Source organism: Morone saxatilis, unplaced genomic scaffold, assembly GCF_004916995.1.
Source record: "Morone saxatilis isolate NCDOM2014 unplaced genomic scaffold, NCSU_SB_2.0 Contig21, whole genome shotgun sequence".
NCBI lineage: Eukaryota > Metazoa > Chordata > Actinopteri > Moronidae > Morone > Morone saxatilis.
In genome coordinates, this window is record NW_023339774.1 from 6896083 (window position 1) to 6905184 (window position 9102).

The window sequence follows — 9102 nt, forward strand, 5'->3', positions numbered from 1 at the left end:
CTTATGTTGTTGGTTTAGTACGCGCACACACACACGCACACACACACACACACACACACACACCCATACTTAGTCTTGAGCACAGGTACCAACATCGAGACGCACAAATACACACATACACATGCATACACACTGATGACCAGATTGTGCAGTAGGCTAAATTAAACATCAGTCTTTGTTAATCTTTAATTTATGACATAAACTCTAATGACCCGTCCTCATGAACAGGACATCCTGCAATCATTTGTTATGTCACCGGACAGCAAAACAGTGTGTGTGAAAAAGTGTGAAAGTGTGTGTGTGTACAGAAAACATTAAAGAGACCAATCTGACTGAATAGGCTTTAATCTGACTGTTTGCGCATATTTTTTTATTAGCCTGTTTTTTCTGAGTTTAGCCTTTACGTTCCCGCCCGTCTGTTCCTTTTGTATTTAAGCTCTTCTGCTCTTCCTCCCTCTCCCCCCGTTTTGTTCCCTTTGCTCTCTTTCTTCCCTCTCACTGTCTTGCCTCTTCTCTTGTAAAGCTGACTGAATGTGCAGTGGCATGCCAGAGTGTGAGTGAGTCACCATGTGGTATTGTGCTGCCACAGAGAGGACTGGCTAAAAGAGTGGGCCCTTTAGGATTGGATTACTCACCAGCGTGCACACACCTCATTTAACTATGAAGTCCTTTTTATCGTCAACTCCGGATTTTTACTTGACAAAATAAAATCCGTTCTCCTTCTGTCTTTCCTCAGCACTCCTGTTTCTGATTTATCTGTTCCCATTGCTTCTAGGCACAGCTATTGTTTGACTTTTGTCAGGATTCGTTGGCTTTCACCCTTGACCTTGTTATTACTGTTGGCCTGGAAAGAATGTGTTTCACCCAGGAATTTCTGCTTCTGCAATTACTTTAATCACTCCGGTTGTGGCAGTGTTTTTTTTCCAAGAACAAATTGTGTACTATTTGGGTCTTGGCTGTTGTTTTGTATCTGTTTGCCTGTGGGACTGCTTGCATATTGGGTGCATCCTTGCAACAGTATCCATGGCTGCATTCCCCTGTCTATTCTGGTTCTTGCTGGAAGAGTTGCAATAGAAAGGTAACTGGATGGGGGTGAGTCACAGGATAGGCTTGCGATTACATACACATACACATACACTCACACACAACTTATGGAAGAAAGAGAGTTTAAAACTGAGAAGCTCATTGCGCCCCTTAACATTGTTAGTCTACCATTGGAAGGTATAATGCCTAACATGGCGGCTATTTTGCATTGTGCATTGTTTTTCAGTAGCTAGTAGGCTAAGTGAAGATAAGAATTTAACTCCTAACCACCCTGCAGGTACCAAGGTACCTTAGGCCTCAGCCCACTGTGGATGTGTTTACACAGGATGGCAGCGTGGTTTTTCACATTTCACTTCAGAAAGGCCTCCTCCAGCTGCTGAGGAAAGTGGTTTGTGGTAATATCAGGCTTGAAGAGGTTCCAGTAGCTGTGTGGCTTCCAGAGGGAGTTTCATGTATCATTGATGATTCTGAGGAGTGAACTCCGCTGCGCCTTCACTGGTTTCACTGAGCTGTCATGAGTTAGTTGTCCCACGTGCTTTCTCAGGAATTAGATAAGACTTACGCTGCAGAGATTAAAGACAGCTCTCTTTTGTTGTTCTTGTTTTTCTCTCCTCCTCCTTTTCTCTCCTCAGTCGTGTCTCAAAACTTTCAACTGGCTCAATCCGATAGACCAAACCAAAGGAGTAGCACTCCTGCAACCTGCTGCACCAGCATTCAAACATAGTCACGGTAAAGCTATTAAACCAAAAAACACTCATGCAACAGGTCAACTGACGCTCAAGCATGAGCAGGAACATATTGCCTAGGGGCGAGAGAACTGATTAGCACTTTGCTCTCAGGGAACAGCATTGTTCTCAAGGGAAGGAGAACGAGAAGGCTTTGTGTAAATATGTTTACTGGACCTTGTACTGTCTGGCATTAGAGGTGGAAAATAAAGAGCGCCTATGCAGGAAAACACAGTTAGGGAGGGAGAGAATAGACCTCTGAAGATGGTGAGGGGGAGGTAGAGATAAGAGAGAGCAAATAGGAATTGATAGAATGGAAAAATGACATGGGAGTGAAGGAAAGGTGCAGGGAGGTACAGGGAGATGCAGCCTGCATTTTCTGATCTCTAGTTACTCTGGGGAAAGCAGGAAAGGGAAGAGGGTAAGCCATTATAAAGCATGACATAAATATGTTTACTGAACCTTGAACATTCTGGCATTAGAGGGATGGAAACCGTAGCCAAGGACGGACTGCGTTGCACAGTGGGGGAAAAAAAGTGTCTCAAGGTCTAAAAAAAGTAAGACTGAAAGTGGTGGACAGCAAAAAAAAAGTGTCCATGGGATTTACCATCAGGCTAGGCTTTGCAGACAAGCATCTAAATCAATATTCCCTTACCCCATTTAAGCCCATCAACAAATATTTACTGCTTATTCACTAGAGGAATTTATAGAAGAGGCAAAAAAAATAACCTCTAACTTATTTATTTTCACGGATACAAGAGCCACTTCACATTCACAGTGAAGTCCCAGCAGTGATACATTAAGATACCATGCTGTAGCTGTTACACTGCCATTTTAGGTGGACACACTGAGGTATGTTAACATGTGTTTCTATGTGTTTCTTCTTGTTCCTACAGGTTGGTGTTTGAGCTCCACTGTGCAGAATGATGTATGTGCAGGGTTTGACACTAGAAGGAGGTTTTCACATCCATCTACTTAAAGTGGAAAGTTTCTCTGTGCTCATTGAACAGCAGATTTTAGTCAACCCTGGTCCAGCATGCAGTTTATACAAGTGTAATGGAGAAACTTGAACCCACCAGTGCACATCCACTACGAATAGACTTTACAGTGAAGTAGGACAAAAAAGGTCAGGCGCACATTATTGTTCTAAACACACCATTTGTGTTTATGTCTTAAACATGTCTAAAAGGGATCTTTTAAAGGAATACTCCAACCAAAATCTACGTTCTGGGTATCAATACTCTCCAACAGTAGGCTTAAAAGGTGGCCTGAAACACTTTTCTCGACAACTAGTTTTCTGTAGTTCATGAAAACATGTTAAACCTTTCAGACCGCTCCCAGAGCACAGTCCACTGGTCCGCTGTTGATTCATGTGTCCCAAACACATGGTTTCTCCACAGCAGAGCTGCTAAATATTCTACTTTGATGTTACTCAATTGCCTCCTCTAGCTCCAAAGCTAGAGGAATTAAGGCATTATTGGAGAGGTGGATTTGGAGACGTGGATTATGCTTCACATGCAGTTTGAAAAGTTTCTATGGACACTTTGTTGTTGTTTTTTCTTGCCTTGGCTCTTCATTGAGTGTCTTTGGAGACCATTATAACAGCAAGCTACAAACTTTTTTTCAAGACACTTTTCAAGCTGACAGGGTGAGTATTCAATACTCGAAAGATACTCCTTAAGTGATGTGCACAAGAAAAATACAATGTATAGTGTGTTTTGCATTTGTAATCTCACTTGGCACTTTCACTGGGGCATAATGGTATTGTTCAAAGTCCTGTGCCCATGTAAATAAAGGGTTGACCAGTCTACCAGCTGGGTTGCAGGTAGAGAATGTACTGAATGTAAAGAGGCTTAAAAAAGCATGGAAGGAGGGATGGAGTGAGGAAGAGGAATGTAAGCAAGTGAGGGAGACAGGAGTCAGTCCAATTTGAATTTGCTGAGTGCGCTGTGTGAAGTTGCAGTGTCGTAGTGGTGAATGTAACACTGCTCTGCTACATCATAAGACACAGTGGAAATACAGGTTATCTCTGCTGCCCTATAAAGTTTTCAAGAAGAAGATTTTGTGAGTCACTGTGGGTCTTTGTCTCAACTGCACCGTTTTCTTCATCTGTTTTTTGGCAGATGCACATGCAGCTCTGAGCTGCATGTGCATTTTGCATTAAAAATGCTAAAATATGTTTATATGAAAGCCTGGCCGTGGTGATTTAGATTTGACAAACGGTGTGAAAATAAATGGGCCATGATACTTTTCCCACAGTGGTTAAGTTTTTAATGGTGTGTTTCATTTAGCGGAGTCAACCTTTTTAACCTTGAACTGAACTAGTGTGAGAATTAATAGAAAACATAGCTGAACAAACCAAGGTAGTGAATGGATGAAAGCTGTTTGAAAATAATCTGAAGAAAGTGGTTTAAATACTTGTATATAGCAGTATTTTAAATTCACTAAATTCTCAATTTTCTTTTTTTTTTTTTTCAATTTTCTCTACTTAAAAAAACATTTCAAAACTTTGATAATCTCAGCTAACTCCAAATAGAACAGATGCTGTGCTAGATACACTGCTGCACGTAGTGTCAGTATAAAACACACACTGACAGAAAAAGTAGTGAGGGCACCAATTTTCTGTGGAGTTGATGTGTATTGATGCCGGTTAATGCTGACACCATACCCTGGCCCGTGTGTGCGCTTACATAGAAAACAAAACATGCAGGTGTTAACACCATTGTGCACGCTCACTTTCCTTTTGTTTGATAGTGTCCCGTTTGCTGAAGCCAAAAGGCATCATCCCATTTATTCCATTCACAACAACACTATTAATCAGAATCTAAAATGTACCCGAAGCACTGTTAATCAGTGCCTAAACACACTGTCGCCATTGTTTAGACACATGAGCCAAACATCACAGCTTGTTCTCCTGATGATTATATTTATTTTATGGTTTAAACAAACAGATTATCTTTTTGGCAGCATGACAACGATCCCAATAACCAGGTTACAGGTTTCATCTCGCAGCCACAGTGGAAATTTTAATGTGGCTTTTAGCTATATATTTCTTTAAGTTCAATGTATTTGTGTTGCCCAATATCACACACAGCTGTCAAGGAAGCAATCTATAATGTTGTTGTTAAGAATCTGCATTTGGGAGCCATGGTAACACAGAACAGCGTAAGGTTTTGGTGCAGGTATTTTCCCTAGTGTTCAGGAAGTAAACCGGGTTAAAAGGGTTTTCCATTCATGTATTTTTGCAGTGAGTAAAACTGAAGAAGACCTTAGTGTTTATTTACCCAATTATATTGTGGTAGAAGACACCTTGTTTCCATCCTTTGTATAGCTGTCTTTCTCTGAGTTATGACCTACAAGGTCCAGTTGTAGTCTTTAACTAATGATACTTTGCAAGCTCTCTGTGACCAGATATAGAAGATAGAAAGCAGTAAAGTGCTACATGACTTGCTGTCGGTCCTTACCATTAACCGTTGTTGCGCTGGTGATGTAGGATGACAAGTCTCCAAAAAAGTCAGAAAACGAGTTTCCTGTCTGCACATGTTCATTTTGTGTACAAATCTTGCATCACTTGTAAGACATCAGAGTGAACCAACATGGACTAGAACTAAAGGTAAAAGCAAATCTGTAGCTTTTTTGGTCTGAATTAGGGGAACTAAACTACAGGTGTGAAAGCTACATTAGAAGGCAAGCCCTAAACGTTTGCATGTATGCATAAAAAAAAAAAGAAGGAAAGTCTTGGAAAAGGAAATTGTAATCCCTCAAACCCTTTGCTGTGGATGGTTACACACATGCACATTTGATATAACGAATTCAAATGTAATTTGAAATGTATAAAGAATCAGCATGTGTAGCTTCAGGAAAGTTGCAAGGTTGTGTAACAAAATGAAAGTTTGCAGTTTGCCTTAATGTTATTTCTAGAATAACACAGAAAACCAATAAAAAGAAAACAATATATATACCGTTTTTTTTTTTACATAAACATGTACATATTCCTACACCCAGGAAATAATTCTGCACTGCATTTTTTTAATTTGCATCTCAACAACAGCAGCAACAAATTAATGATATCCATCTTTGACTGCGTCTGAGCACCGAACATCATCCGTGTAGACACAATGTCCGCCTCCTCTCCTCCTGCACTCTTTGTCTGAAACAGCACAAATACTCAAATAAGACATATTGTCTCAAAATGCTTTTACATTGATTGGTAATTGAATCTGAGAGTATCATTTTGGCCTTGTGTGGGCTTTCCCAGTTCAGTCTGTCATAGTGGGCTACATCAAAAACAATATACACCTCTATTGAAGTTGAGAGATTCATTCATCCAACACTCACTTTGCCAACTCTCCTCTCTCTAAGACTCCAAACCACAGTCAGTAAATACATAAAAGGAACGATTATGTAAGCCGCACTGTGATTCTCTGCCTCCTAACTCATCACTCATCCCCCATTTTGCTCTTTGTGAAGCGAAGCTCTGTTTGACCTCGAAAGAAATGTTTCTACGCAAATAAAAGCAGTGAGCTCTGTCTGCTTTGTGTTGACTTCATCAGAATTAGTCAACCTTGTACTGTCTCTGTAGAAACTTGGTATTAAACATTTGAAAAGGTGAAGGAGAATGACGAACCATCTCAGAGAACACATTTCAAAGCACTATAAGGCACTATTTTCTTTGAAAAGCTGTGTGATAGCTGTAAACTTAAAAACTGCTTTTCAATTTCAACTTTTCAAGCTTGATTTCAGCTTCATCAACACACTTTGAATTTAGTCCAACAGGTGACATGACAAACACACACAATGCTTTAATACACGTTGGAGCAGCATAAGCTATGCATCACTTCTGTCATCCTTTTTTTTTTTTTTATCTTATTTCTTACATTTTCCTACATTTATAGAATTCTCATTTTCCAGTCTTTTCTTTCTTTCCTGTCCAGTCTTTCCTCTGTGTTTTCACTGTCTATGTCTTACTGTGCCTTTTTTTTTTTAAAAAAAGAAAAAAAAAAGAAGATTTTGCCATCTTCTGATAATTGATGTGATCACACATTAGGGCTTTAAAGTCCCATTTAAAACCTCATCATTTTAACTACAGTTTAAAATGATCTGCCACTTGAAATGCATGTCTTCTTTTTCATTTTATATATACTATAACACCCTCCCTAGTTGACCTAATCTCATCTATTACACATGTATTTAATCTGTGTTTGGAGACTGTAGATATTTTTATACAAATTCTAAAAAAAAAAAAATAAATAATAGGTTCTTTAACTATTTGGTTGTTTGAAATCCTCACTACACGATAATGTATGTGGAGCTTGTGATCATATGATTTCAGTTATCTATATATCACTAATCCTAAATAACAAGGAAGCCTGATGAAGGACAAAAATAAGTTGCTCACTCTAGAGTTTTGATGTACATGCCGCTTATTCATTTGTCTTTCGTATTGCTTGTGTTTCACCAGCATTTGATCGAGCTAGTCTGGATTTTCTATCGATCAGTGACTGTTATGACCCCAGATTCAACAACATCCTATTTGAACAGGAAATACATCATTTTTATGGGCCTTTAATTACCCTCTGCCTCTATGGAGGTGCAGTTAAGTGTTGAAATGTTTCTCATGAGGATATCTCACATGCAGCTCTATAAAGAGAAGTGGCACCAGAGATAAGATAAGTGTGTTTGGCAACAGGTGTGTGACTTTGGGCTTAGCAGCTCACAAACACATACAGTGTTTCACTCTTTAGCACAGTCAGAGACCCTTTTTTAGTCTCTCTCGTACACAAACACACACACTCAAACGTAGACACACTGAGGAGTTTACAGTGTCAGGAAATCAGTTGCCATTGTTACATGTTTTGTGCTTTCATTGGGTCAGCTGGAGGGCACATTAATAGCTGATGGGTTACGGAAAAAATAAAGGGTCTGTGTGTGTGTGTGACCCTGAGCACACACAAACACCACTCTGTAATCTAGTCTGTTGAAAATGTCCCTTGAGGATAAAAATATCAGCAGCATAACATTACACTCCAGTAACAGTCCTTCACACTGTTCATGACAGAAAGAGGGAAAGTGTAGATCATTTCTTTATTTGTATATGCTGTAGTTGAGATTTTTAATGTCTGCCAAACAGTTCTCTGTTAATTCATTTCCTGCTCTAAGTAGTCAGAAATAGTGTATTTAGTAATTTAATGGTTTCATGACAGCTCCTTGTCTGTACATATAACGGTCAAAATGCCAGTGTTTCTCTGTCTACACAGACAGAGAAATTCTTAAAGATCCCACCCAAGACATTTATGCATATAATCTGCTTGGAACAATAAGGAGTAACTGATATGTTTTGGGGGTTTTTTTCCACAAAAAAGTATAATTTCCACATTAAAATCCTTAAAAGGGTTTCTGCTCCTTCTACCTAATTAAAGAATTCCATAATCCATGACCATGTACATTTAGTACAACGTTTTCCCTTAGTAAGATGTCTCCTACTTTACTCTGAACTCCATTCTCAGTGAATGTGCACTGGTGGCTTCAAATTTCCACATCACAGTTTTGCAATTTGCAAATTGGACCAAGATTGACTTCCAAACTATTTGTGATGTCAAAAATCATGCTCTTAGGCCCCGCCCCTTAAAATCTGATTTTCATTGAGCACAGAGAAACTTTCCACTTTCAGCAGATGAATGTGAAAAATATCCTTCTAGTGACAGACTCTGCACATACATCATTTGCACAGTGAAGATCAAACATATTGTGAGTGAGGGGACTTTAAAGGAATACATGTTAGGATTGTCAAAGTTATGTTAGCATGCTGATGACCATCAAGTTTAGCTTTATTTTATCACGTTCGACAGACTTCCTGTTCAACATAGTACCACCACCATTATAGTATAATTGTAAAAAAAAACACTGTTAAACTGTATCTACTGGACTGGCCTCTACTCTTTACAATGTGCACATCTTGGTTAGATTATATAGGAAATGTGTTAGTTGGATTTACGGTACAAAACTGGAAGATGGATCTGTTCTGCAGCACAAGTGGAACTAAAACTTTTACTTCTCCCAGTTTTTCTGGGAAAGTAAAGCCAATGGAAACAAAAAAACATTTCCAACATATTTTCCCTCTATTTTTTTATGGGAAATGTGTTTTTAATTTTGAAAGACTCACTAACAATCTCACCAGTGAGAGATAGAGGTTACCAGTTGTCTTGACCATTGTTTTTGCATTTGTGGACTGAATGCAACAGAATTTGTAGTACTAAAACAAAAAAGCAGGCACAACTGGATTTATGATTACCTGCAACATGTTGTTACAGAGCAATTTTTACATTGGTGTGCC

General features: G+C 39.1%; 1 protein-coding gene across 1 annotated transcript in view; it reads left to right on the forward strand.

Annotated features, from left to right (window-relative positions):
• il11ra (interleukin 11 receptor, alpha) overlaps positions 1-9102 on the forward strand; it is a gene marked incomplete in the record, with an annotated part of 41804 nt that overhangs the window by 20062 nt on the left and 12640 nt on the right.